At 42.8% G+C, this 11,562-nt stretch overlaps 1 pseudogene; it reads left to right on the top strand.

Moving 5' to 3' along the window:
- The first annotated feature begins 3,610 nt into the window (after positions 1-3,610).
- LOC148137411 (uncharacterized) lies at positions 3,611-4,678 on the top strand (annotated as a pseudogene).
- Positions 4,679-11,562: the final 6,884 nt, after the last annotated feature.

Here is an 11,562-nt window from a genome sequence, read left to right as displayed (position 1 = left end):
GAACTTTTTTCCATAAAGTGAACTCCCGTTCACTGTGACGCAATTCCTTGCCGGGAACCAGCTGAACAGCAAAACCCAGCCTCAGGATCCTCTGTCTGCAAAATGTACAATCAACGTGTTCAGCTAAAACAGGAATGCAATCCGCTCAGGAAGCCCTGAAACTGAGCCTGAAACGGGGAATTGTAGTCTACATTTAGAAAGAACTTTATTTCAAACTGCGGGAGAATCTTGAGGAGAACTGGAATTTCCCCATCAGCATCACGTGTTCAGTCAGCCCCACGCGCTTTCTGTTGTAGAGTGCGGTGAAAGGTGCACTGCTGTAGTCAGTGACAGTAGTTTGAAAGTGTTACATTTAGAGGACAGTTCCATTACAATATGTGATTTAACGATATATTTTAGACTGTGCTAGTGTGTGTGTTAGACGAAATTCAATTTTTGGTTTTACTGATATTTTGGGGTGTTCGTCCCTTACCCTCTTCCCACCTAGACCCCATTATTAATATTTCACGATTTTCTACAACACAGTGTTGCAGAGGAACACAGCTACTGCGTTATTGGAGAACAATCTGGACTGATATCTGATCTATCTTCACACGATACTCCTGCTCTCTCTCTATCCCTATAATTTCCAGTAATCCTTATTTATATTCAGCGCCTTGGTTTCCACAGCCTGATCTGGGAAAGAGTACTCCTGGTTCGCCAGTCTCTGAGTGCAGACATTTATTCTCATCTCAAAGCAAAGTGGCCTGACTGTACCTAATACTGTGGCCCCTTGTTTTAGACGTCCAAGACAGGGAATTACCATCCCTGCGTCCAATCTGTCTCGCCCTGTCATATATAGGGTTTATATACGAATTTGTGTTGCAGACGTTTTGTCCCCTGTCTAGGTCACAGCTTCAGTGCTTGGGTGCCTCCTGTGAATCGCTTCTGTGATGTTTCCTCTGGCATTTATAGTGGTTTGTCTCTGCCGCTTCCGGTTGTCAGTTCCAGCTGTCCATTGCAGTGGTCGGTATATTGGGTTCAGGTCTATGTGCTTATTGATTAAATCTGTGGATGAGTGCCATGTCTCTAGGAATTCCCTGGCTGTTCTCTGGCTTGTCCTATAATAGTCGTGTTGTCCCAGTCGAACTCATGTTGCTTGTCATCTGCGTGTATGGCTACTAAGGATAGCTGGTCGTGTCGTTTCGTGGCTCGTTGGGTGTTCATGGATGCGGATAGTTAGTTGTCTTCCTGTTTGTCCTATGTAGTGTTTTGTGCAGTCCTTGCACGCGATTTTGTACACTACATTGATTTTGCTCATGCTGGCTATTGGGTCCTTCGTTCTGGTGAGTTGTTGTCTGAGAGTGGCTGTTGGTTTGTGTGCTGTTATGAGTCCTAGTGGTCGCAGTAGTCTGGCTGTCAGTTCAGAAATGCTCTTGATGCATGGTAGTGTGGCTAGTCCTTTGGGTTGTGGCATGTCCTCGTTCCGTTGTCTTTCCCTGTTGATGAAATTGCGCGGGTATCCGTTTTTGGCAATTACATTGTATAGGTGTTGATGTTCCTCTTTTTGCAGTTCTGGTGTTCTGCAGTGTGTTGTGGCCCTTTTGAACAGTGTCTTGATGCAACTTCTTTTGTGTGTGTCGGGGTGGTTGCTTTCGTAGTTCAGGACTTGGTCTGTGTGTGCGGCTTTCCTGTATACCTTTGTGGTGAATTCTCCGTTCGGTTTTCTCTGTACCATCGCGTTTAGGAATGGGAGTTCGTTGTCCTTTTCTTCCTCTCTAGTGAATCGGATTCCTGTGAGTGTAGCGTTGATGATCTGGTGTGTGTTCTCTATTTCTGTGATTTTAATAATTACATGTCTGACCCAGAGTTTGGGTTGAATTTGTGGTAAGACTGTTTGTTCTAATCTTTGCATTACCGCTTCTGCTATGAGTACAGAGATGGGTGAGCCCATGGGTATACCGTTGATTTGTTCATATATTTGGTTGTTGAATGTGAAGTGTGTTGTGAGGCACAGGTCCAGTAGTTTATCTGTGCCGTCTTTGTTGATATGTTCACCGTCCTGTTGTCTGTTCTGTATGTCCAGCAGGTTGGCTATTGTTTCTCTGGCTATGCAACACAAATTCCCAGCTCGGCGAACAGAACTGCAACAACAAGCACCCGAGCAACAATTCTTCTCAGAAACTTTGAACACCTACTGGCGAGAGACGCTAAGACAAGCCAGGAAATGGGAATTCTGTGCCAACCGCCTAAGCACCACATACGAACAACTCCGGTTCCTGCACGAATGCCGAAAGAATCGAATCCTTCCACCATGTCTCAGATACAGACCACCAGTCAACAACCCACAAGCCAGGGACACAGCCAGACAGGATTATCCAAGTAATGATTACAGACGCACACAACAGACTTCACAAACACAGACAAGAAATTGCGCGACAAAAATCGTTAATTTCAAAAACCACCAATCAGGAATGGGCCCGGAATATAGAACACTCCGTCACCATAGGACAGAAGAGGACCACACACCGCAAAAAACGGAACTAAAAGAAAAAAATGGCCAAACTAACACACAACAGAAAGGACACCACAACACACACCTGGGTTAGAAACCTCTCCCACAGACAGCTCACAGGCACGTAAAGAACAATACTGGCCAAGGGACTCAACTACAACCACAGGGACTCCAAGACAGCAGACTTCCTGGCAGCACTAGAATGCACACTCAGGAACAATGGACTGACAGAAGAGACACAACAAACGGTGAGACAAAGTATCGTACCTCTGAAGGAAAAGACGAACACATAACCTCAACACCAAGGAGAGGGAAGCACTATAATCATTAAGAAACGATAAGAACATAATCATACTACCAGCAGACAAAGGCAGATTGACGGTCATCCTACACAAAGCAGACTACATCCAAAAAGTGCAACAACTACTTGCAGAGACTAACACCTATCAAAAGAGGGAGTTTGACCCCACCCCACAGCTCATCAATAGGATAAACAACACACTGAGGAACCTACAACAAAACGGACAGATAACCAGGTTTGACCAACAAAGAATGAAACCTGAAAGCAACAACAGCCCCAGATTCTATGGACTACCTAAAGTGCGCAAACCAGACATCCCACTCAGACCCATAGTATCACTACCAGGGACACCATCACACAAACTGGGTAAAGAACTACAGCAGAAACTGAAACACTTGATCAGCGGATCCAGGCAATCTACACAATCAACACAGGAATTCTTGGATACCATCAGAAATATACACATAGACGTGGAAGAAGCTATGGTCTCAATCGAGGTAACGGCAATGTTCACCTCTATTGACAAAAGGTAAAAACAATGACTGCAGGTGCTGGAAAACGGATTCTGGGTCAGTGGTGCTGGAAGAGCACAGCAGTTCAGGCAGCATCCAAGGAGCTTCGAAGTCGACGTTACGGGCAAAAGCCCTTCTTCAGAAATCAGCCAGAGAAACAATAGCCAACCTGCTGGACATACAGAACAGACAACAGGACAGGGAACCTATCAACAAAGACGGCATACTCAAACGACTGGACCTGTGCCTCACAACACACTTCACATTCAACAACCAAATATATGAACAAATCACCGCACACCCATGGGCTCACCCATCACTTGACTCATAGTAATGCAAAGATTAGAACAAACAGCCTTACCGCAAATTCAACCCAAACTCTGGGTCAGATATGTGGAAGACACCTTTGTAATAATTAAAAACACAGAAATAGAGAACACACACCGGATCATCAACGCCACACTCACAGTAGTCCGATTCACTAGAGAGGAAGAAAAGGACAACCAACTCTCATTCCTAGACGTGATGGTACAGAGAACACCGAACATAGAATTCACCACAAAGGTATACAGGAAAGCCACACACACAGACCAAGTCCTGAATTACGAAAGCAACGACCCCAACACACACAAAAGAAGTTGCATCAAGACACTGTTCAAAAGGGCCACAACATACTGCAGTACACCAGAACTGCAAAAAGAGGAACAACAACACCTATACAATGTATTCGCCAAAAACAGATACCCGCCAAATTTCATCAACAGATGCCAAAGGGAAAGGCAGTGGAGCGAGGACATGCCACAACCCAAAGGACTAACCACACTACCATACATCAAGAACTTTTCTGAACTGACAGCCAGACTACTGCGACCACTAGGACTCATAACAGCACACAAACCAACAGCCGCTCTCAGACAACAGCTCCCCAGAACGAAGGACCCTATATCCAGCATGAGCAAAATCAATATAGTGCACAAAATCGCATTCAAGTACTGCACAAAGCAGTATATCGGACAAACAGGAAGACAGCTAACGATCCGCATCCATGAACACCAACTCGCCACGAAACGACACGACCAGCTATCCTTAGTAGCCATACACGCAGATGACAAGCAACATGAGTTCGACTGGGACAACACTACTATTATAGGACAAGGCAAACAGAGAACAGCCAGGGAATTCCGAGAGGTATGGCACTCATCCACAGATTCAATCAATAAGCACATCGACCTGGACCCAATATACCGACCACTGCAATGGACAGCTGGAACTGACAACCGGAAGCGGCAGAGACAAACCACTATAAATGCTGGAGGAAACATCACAGAAGCGCTTCACAGGAGGCTCCCAAGCACTGCGGATGTCCCCTAGACAGGGGATGAAACGTCTGCAACACAAATTCCCAGCGCGGTGAACAGAACCACAACAACGAGCACCCGAGCTACAAATCTTCTCACAAACATTGAAGAGTTTTATATATTTCGCTGTGATCACCACTCATTTTCATACACGGCATGGAATTCAAGCCCAGTCGCCTCAAGCTCTGCTCCAACAACAAGCCTGTCATCTCAGAGATCAGTCTCGTCGTCCTTCACTGCTCTTCTTCAATGTCAGATTTGTTTTTCACTGGGTAAGGAGACCAAAACTGCACACAATACTGTGCAATGTTCGAGATGGGGTCTCACTAAGGCCCTGTACAGCTGCAGTAATATACTCTTACTCCTGTAGTCAATTCCCTGAAGTGAAGGTGAATACATCATTTATCTGCCTACCTGATTTCTGCTCCTGCCATATTTATTTCAGTGACTGGTGTACATGGAGATCCAGATTCATTTCAATGTTACAGTTCCCCACTTGCTGGGTCTATATACACTGGTCAGCGTGCCAATGCCATTCCCAGTATTGACTTCTGGTTTCAGAACTCACTGCCCTACATGTACCTAGAGGGTTGCGCAGAAATAAACAAAAATGCTGCTTAAGTTCTTTTGTAGAGCAACATTTTTCTACCAATCCCTTTTCAAATGAGAGGCTGCCATTCTATTGTTCCCATCAAAGTGCACAACATCTCATCTCTCCCATTGCTCTCCATCTGCCACGTATTATCCCAGTAATTTCACTTGTCTCAGTCACGTTGGAGCGTTTTTACATCCTCCGCACCCACTCACATGCTGACATCATTTAGTGCTATCAGCAGATTTGGGAATATTGCATTTGACCCCCTCAACCAAATATAACATGTGTATTGGGAATAGCTGGGGCCCAAGCCACGATCCTTTCTATATCCTCCAAGCCTTCCATTTTAAAAACAACGTTGTTTTATTCCTACTCACTGTTTCCTGCCAGCTCTCCCATTCTAAAACCATGACCATATATTAGCCCGAGTCCCATAGGATTCGAATTTGCACAATAGGCTTGAGGCTTTATCAAAAATCTTTCTGAGATTCCAATCGTATTTCATTGATAGCTTCTCCATAATTTTGCCAAAAGCCACTTTATCAAAATGATTCCCATTTCATAAATCTCTGTGACTTTGTCTATGCCCATTAATTTCAGTCCGATAATTTCTTTAAACTGTTTAGTTGCTAATTTCATTCTATTCCTTTTTTCTCACCAGACTAAAGCTACCTATTATTACTAGGAAGTTTTATTTTTTGTTTTGTTTTCCTCTGTGAAGGCATAACTGAAACATTTGCTCCATAGTTCTGCTCTTTTCCGGTCTTCAATTATCTGGCATCAAACTGTGAGAAAGCTGCACGTTTTTTTTCTCTTAATCTTGCCATTGACATATTTTCAGAATATATCACAAGTTCTGTCTTATGATCTTTGTTAAGAAATTCTTCAGAAACCTATCAATTCCTATTTTATGGTACTCAGTGATTGACCTTCCACAGCCATACAATCACAGAAGCAAAGAATGTGTACTATCAGAAATACAGCACGGTCTACATTAGACCCATTTCCGACACAATACCTGCAGCTGTTAATCTTAAGGCATTTCAGGTGCACAACCGTGTGTTTTCTAATGGTTTTGAGGTTACCATGACAACTCCCCTCTCAAGAAGTGCATTTCGGACCCCAACACCCTCTGGATGAAAAGCAATCCTCAAATTCTTACTAAACCGCAAAACCTTCATTTTAAAAATGTGCCTCTTTGACTAAAAGGAACAGCTGCTGTCCATCCACCCTGCCCATGCTCCTCGTAATCCTATTTTTCTGAATCATGTCTCCCTCAGCCTCGTCTCCTCCAAACTAAACAACCCAAGCTTATCCAGCCTCTTTCCATAGCTGAGATGCTCCATCCCAGGAAACATCGTGGTAAATCTCCTCTGCACCCTCTCCAGTGCAATCGCATCCTTCCTGTAATATGTTTCCCCGAACTACACACAGTATTCCATCTTGGCCTCACGAAAGTTCCGCATAGCTCTTATAATCTGTGCCTCAATGAATCAAGGTTATGTTTCCAGTCCCCTATGCTTTCCCAAATTGTGTATGAACCTGTCCAGCACATTCAGATTGTGTGGAGAAGCACCGTCTAACCTTCCTAGTGTGCTACTATTAATTGAGTCCTATCCTGTCTGGTTCCTTCTTCCAAAGTTCATCACCTCATATTTATCAGGGTTACATTCCATCTGCCATTGATCTTCCCAGCTGACTATTCCATCTGTATCTTCCCATACTTTAAGGCCTTCCTCCTCACCAACCGGTCAATCTTTGTATCAAACACAAACTTACGTATCTCACTCCCCACCCCTCGTCCATATTCACAGCTACATCATTTATGACTACCACATATATTAAAGTGGAAAATCACACAACATCAGGTTAGATTCTAACAGGTTTATTTGGAGGCACTAGCTTTCGAAGCGCTGCTTCTTCATCAGATGATTGTGCGCTTTGATGAAGAAGCAGCACTTTAAATGTTAGTGCCGCCGAATAAACCTGTTGGACTATAATGTGGTGTCATGCGATTCATAACATTATCCACCCAGTCCAACACCAGAACCTCCGAATCACAAATAATAAGGGACACAGCACTGATCCCTGTGGTATACCATTGGACAATGGCCTCCAGTCACACAAGCAGCCGTCTACCACCACCTTCTGTCTCCTATCTCTAAACTTCATTTGGATGCGACTTGGCATGTCACTAGTGAGTCCTACCTGTTCCCTAGTTATTCTGTTCCGCTGAACACACTTGTAGAATATCTGGGAATTCTCCCGAATCTTGCCCTGCCAGCAGGTTTCCATGCCCCTGTGTTAGTTAGTCCCCTACGCGTGCAGAATTTCCTCCTTATTGCAGCCTTAAATGGTTGTTCTTTATCCTGCCATTAATTCCCTTGAATGTGGATTTGGCAGCCGGAGAAACAACCTGTTAATTTTCAATTTGCCACGTGTTTTGGGAATTTTATAAATTTCACAGTGACCCAGCTCTTATTCTTTGAAACGCTAGAGAACACAGGCCGAGTTTCCTCATAACGCAATCTCGCCAATTGAGGGATTAATCTGGAGAATATCCATTGAACTTCCTCTGTGGTCAGTGTATTCTTTCTCAGATTTGGTGACCAAAACTGTACTCAATATTCCAAGTACAGTACTCACCAACAAGCTGTTAAACTGCTTCAACATGTCTTTACATCTATATTCTGACTCCCTTAAAGCAAGGCAATCCAAACTTTAACTTACCACTTGCACATATTCCTTCAAATACCCTTCGTATTCATTGCATTTACGAACTCAGTGCGTGAGTTCTTATAAAAAGCCTTCTGATAATCTAAAATATGCCAATTGTACTGGTTCGCGATTATCTATGCTGTAAGAATCAACTTCAAACAATTCCAAAGCTTCTCAAGTATGACTTCCCTTTCAGAAATGCGTACTGATTCTCTCCAATGTTGCTGTTAATTTCTAAATAACGAATATTACATCCTATATAATATATTCCAACAGTTTCCCCACAAATGTCAAGTTAATTGGTCTGCAGTTCTCCACACGATCTCTTCTTCCCTTTGTAGATGCTTGGATCACTAACGTTAATCTATAGTGCTTGGATCACGTTTACTAATGTCCATTTATCTACAACGGCTTCCAGACTATACAGAATGCACTGGGAATTAGAACACAGTAATCGACATTGCAACTAATACTTCTATTAGTGGTTTATTTCGGAAGATTTTGGTATGAAGTACATCTGGTTTGTCAAGGTTAGCAATGCTCAATCCAGCTGCATGTTCAAGTAAAGCCTTGTTACTGATATAAATTGACTTTATGTCTTTCGATCCACAAGTCCTATATGATTACTTTGTATTTCTGGGTGATTTTCTGGATCTTCCTCCATGAAGACAGATGCAAAGTAACTGGTTATTTGCTTGGCCATTTCCCTGTTATCCCTAATAAGCTCGCTTCTCCTGATTGTAGATTTCCACATTTGATTATCCTTTTCTGTTTCCTTTGTAATATAGATCATAGATTTATGCAGTCTTTGTGTTCCTGTTTGTTGCATGTATGTTCACTTTTTGATTTTCTTACCTGTTTCATCGCCCTCCTTTTCTGGATTGTAAATTTCTGAGAATTCTCAGGATTCCATAATGTCTGGAATTCTTCTGAAGTCACTTCCTGTGATTAATATAATCTTTAATTTATTATGCTAATCATTGTTATCTCGCTTTCTCACTCTTGGGTGTTTTACCTGAAATAAATAGACATATTTTTCACACTTTGTAGTATTTCTATAAATCTCCTGGTCCTGACCATATATATTCAGAAACACTGCAGGAGGACAGGAAAGAAATAGCGGGGGCCCTGTTTGGTACTTTTGCATCATCGGTAGCCCACGGTGAGGTCCTGGAGGATAGTGAATGCTGTGCCGTTATTCAAGAGGGGCTACAAAGAAAAACCGGGGAACTATAGACCAGTAAACCTAAAATCTGTAGCAGGTAAGTTACTTGAGAAGATTCTGAGGGAGAATATATACATACATTTGGAAAGACAGGGCCTTGTGAAGGTGGGATTATGGCTCACAAATTTGTTAGACGGCTTTGATGAAGTGACCAGTAACTTTGACAAGGGCATGGTTGTATATATATCGTCTATATGGATATCAGTAAGGCCTTCAATAAGGTTCCAAATGGTACGCTGCTCTGGAAGGATAGATCAAATGGAATTGAGGGGGACTTAGCAAATTAGGTCCAAAATTGCCTCGATGACTTGGAAGGATGCTTGTCGGACTGGAGGCCTGTGATGAGTAGAATGCCACACGGGTCGGTGCTGGGACCATATGCATTCATATATTACACATATCTATGATTTAGATGAGAATGTACAGGCATGATTTGTAAGTTTCAAGGTGACACTAAAGTAGGCGGTATTGTGGACAGTGACGAAGGTTATCAGAAATTTCAGAAATTACAGCAGTACCTTGATCACGTGAGGAAGTGGGCCGAGACATGGCAAATGGAGTTTAATTCAGATAAGTGTAAGTTCTTGCATTTTAGAAAGTCAAATCAAGGCAGGCGTTTCATGGTGAATGGCAGGGCCTTAAGGAGTGCAGTGCAACAGAGGGACCTTGGAATTCAGGTGCACGGTTCTCTGTAAGTCGAGTCCCAGGTAGATAAAGCACTGAAAAAGGCATTTGGCTCACTGGCCTTCCTCAGTTAGAGCACTGAGTATCATAATTAGGGAGTTATGTTGCAGTTATACAAGATGTTGGTGAGTCCATACTTGTAGCGTCATGTTCAGTTTTGTTCACTTTGCTGGAGGAAGGATGTTATTAAACTGGAAAGAGTGCAGAAGAAATTTACAAGGATGTTGCTAAGACTCAATGGTCTGAGTTATAGTGAGATGTTGAACAAGCTATGAGTTTTTACTTTAGAATGTATGAGGCTGAGGAGTATCTGATAGTAGTGTACAAGATCATGGGAGGCATGGATAGAGTCAATGCACTCAGTCTTTTTTTCCCCAGGACTGGGCAATCATGGACTAGAGGGCATCAATTTAAGGTCAGAGAGGAAAGAATAAAAGAGAACCTAAGGGGTACTTTCATTTACACACAGGGTTGTATGCATATGGGATGAGCTGTCAGCAGAAGTGGTTGAGGCAGGTACATTCACAAAATTTAAAGTACATTCGACAAATAAACAGGTAGGAAAGGATTAAAAGGATACAGGGAAATGGCAGGGAAATGGGGTTAGTGTGAATGGACATTTTCTTCGAAATGGACCAGTTTGGGCCGAATGGTCTGTCTCCGTACTGTAAGACTATATGGATCTAACAACAATTGCTCTCCTACTGAATGTTATATTGTATTTTCCAATTCATTGGAACGAACTTGAGAGTCTAGCCTCTGGGCCTCCATGATGTTGGACCAGAATGTTCAAACATTCCATATTGAATGCAGACGCCATGTAACATACAACATATTAATGTCACTATTCCTCCAAAGCTCCTTCAGAGCAAGGTCAGTAATTAATCCTTCTGACCACACAATAGACAATAGGTGCAGGAGTAGGCCATTCTGCCCTTCGAGCCTGCACCACCATTCAATATGGTCATAGCTGATCATCCTTAAGCAGTATCACACAACACCAAATCCGAAATAACCTGCTCTCTAGTTTGGTTCACAACACAGTCTTCAACCTACCTGATATACACTTATGGAATTTATTTTTCATAACATTAGTAGTCACGTAGTTAACTCAGTTTCGATGCAACTTGACACCATCCATTATTACTGCAGAACCTACGAGTACTTGTTGCTCATTCACACGATGAGTGTTTACCTGGATAACCAGGATTTACTGGCCATGCCAGACGACAGCTAAGAGTCAACAGTGTTGCCTTGGATCTGGAGTGACATGCAGGCCAGACCAGGTAAGAACAGCCGTTTCCTTCACTAAAGGACATTAGTGAACCAGATGAGGTTTTCCAACAATCAACAATGGATTCCTGATCATCATCAACCCTTGATTCCAGATACTTATTGAATTCAAATTCCACATTCTGCCATGGCAGGATTTGAAACCATGTCCCCAGAACATTACCTGGGTCTCTGGGTTAACAGCCCAGCGATAATATCAGTATGTCATAGCTTCCCTTTGCATATGGTTGCATATATAATTTCCAGAGCATATGATTCAAAATATTTGCGCGACAGTTTTGGTTCAGATATATAACACAAGTTTGTTTCTCCTTGTTATTTGTAAGACCCACCCAAACTGATTCTGTGGAATCTGAGGGGCAGAGTCTGTGTCGTTATTAGT

The sequence above is a fragment of the Chiloscyllium plagiosum genome, unplaced genomic scaffold (genome assembly GCF_037043375.1).
Source record: "Chiloscyllium plagiosum isolate Xiang-an unplaced genomic scaffold, Cpla_swu_hap1 HiC_scaffold_44, whole genome shotgun sequence".
NCBI classification, from domain to species: Eukaryota; Metazoa; Chordata; class Chondrichthyes; order Orectolobiformes; family Hemiscylliidae; genus Chiloscyllium; species Chiloscyllium plagiosum.
Note: the sequence above shows the minus strand (reverse complement) of the source record. Positions and strands in the feature narration are given on the sequence as shown.